Genomic DNA, 1,796 nt, shown 5'->3' with positions numbered 1-1,796 from the left:
ATGTATCCCCCATTACAGCAAAGTTTTCTGTGCCTTGCAGTCTACTATCTTCTTGATCTTTTCTCTAGCATTTTCCCTTTCCTCTCTCCTATGAAAATACTTTTAGAGGCCCGTCATGCAGGCATAGGGAGTGAAAAAACAGTCTTGGACTCTATTATGATTGAGTCGCCTTCATCTTTCCTTCTTCTTCTTGATTTTTGGTTCCATAGGGAGAATACTCTCTGGATTAAATTATGTTACTTCGTTGAATGGAGACGTCCTATGTTCCAACATGAGAAAAATGTATTTCATCTATTGGGAAGTTTTTACTTGGTGGTTGAATTGTTTCCAGTGTTTGTGTCTTGGAATGTTTGAAGAAGATGATGGTGTGCTATAAAAAGTTATGTTATCAATATCATTTGTGATTTTCTTTCAAAAACTAAAAGACACCCAGAGAGGATCTTTTATGTAAAAGAGCCTTAAGGATGGGGGAGGTGCCTTCTTGGTGAACACCTAGAGCCTTGTTTATAAAAAAATTAGTGTGTGTGTGTGTGTGGAAAATTTGAATTCTAAACGAGAAGTCAAATCCATTTCAGCAAAAGGGCAGTAGATTTTGTGACTTCTATCCTTTCATCTGCGTTGGACCCTGAGCACATAACGCTTTGGGGATGATTCAAATTCAGTCCCAATTAATTGAGAAGTCAAATCCATTTCAACAAAAGGGAAGTCACTTTTGTGACTTTTATCCTTCTGCCTACACTTGACCCTAGGAGGAAAGGTTATATTCTATTTACATTGTGCTATTGAGCTACACCATATTTCATCATGACTAGTCTCATAGTGATTAAGGAATGAACCTTAGCCTTGATGTCCTCTTCATGTCGATGGTAGATGTCTTGTAAGGCTTTGCTTCACATGACCTGACAATACACTAGACTGGACACTTTGGTTAAAAAGTCCATTTTTTTCACTTACTAGATGCTCAACAATCAAAATATCATAGAAGCAATAGGTCTTCAATAATAATTTTATATGCATATGGGCATAGAGGCACATATTTTTGCTCATACCTTGCAACCTTGGTCTCTAACTAAGAAATTCTGGCATCTTTCTCTACCAACTCCTCTTAAAAACTTGCCACACTTTCTGCTTGGCTTGCTAAGTATGCCCCTTGTGTTTCCATCTCCATTATCTACTTGTGATCCTCTGGTAGTAGCAGCATGATGGGCATTTTTATCAAAAGTGGGCACACTCTCCTCGTTGTGATATTGCTCTTTCCATGGGCACCCCAATCCAATTCCAACATTCATATGATGGTCTACCTAGTTTACACGATGATGCAAAATGTCTTCTACAAATGTAAGCTAGATGAAGTACATAGCCACTGACTGTTGTGTGGCTAGGTGCACTCGTTTTGGATAAAATGCTTCAAGAATACCCTTGCTAAATCTTTGTGTTGTAGATCTGAGAGCTTCAAAGGGGCACTCTCCTTTGTGTTTCTAGAAATTTGAGATAGTCTATCACACCCAAAGAATCTAGGACATAGCTTTTTCACTTCCTTGTAGAATAAGTTCTAATTACCCTTAAGGCCCTTTGGCTTGTGGTCCGCTGCATTTGTGAGCTGCAATAATTCTTGTCCGACCATATAAGAGACTCTCCTCTTGTAGAATGCACTATGGTTCTGCATGGTCTATTTCTTCACCCATGTTTGGCATAGCACATTTTGTTGCTCATACCTTGCAAGCATGGCCTCTAGCTCAACAATTTTGGCATCTTTCTCTACTAGCTTCTCTTGAAAACTTGCCACACTTTCTCCT

This window comes from Adiantum capillus-veneris, chromosome 3, assembly GCF_014529385.1.
Source record: "Adiantum capillus-veneris isolate H3 chromosome 3, ASM1452938v2, whole genome shotgun sequence".
In the NCBI taxonomy this organism is placed as follows: Eukaryota; Viridiplantae; Streptophyta; class Polypodiopsida; order Polypodiales; family Pteridaceae; genus Adiantum; species Adiantum capillus-veneris.
Note: the sequence above shows the minus strand (reverse complement) of the source record.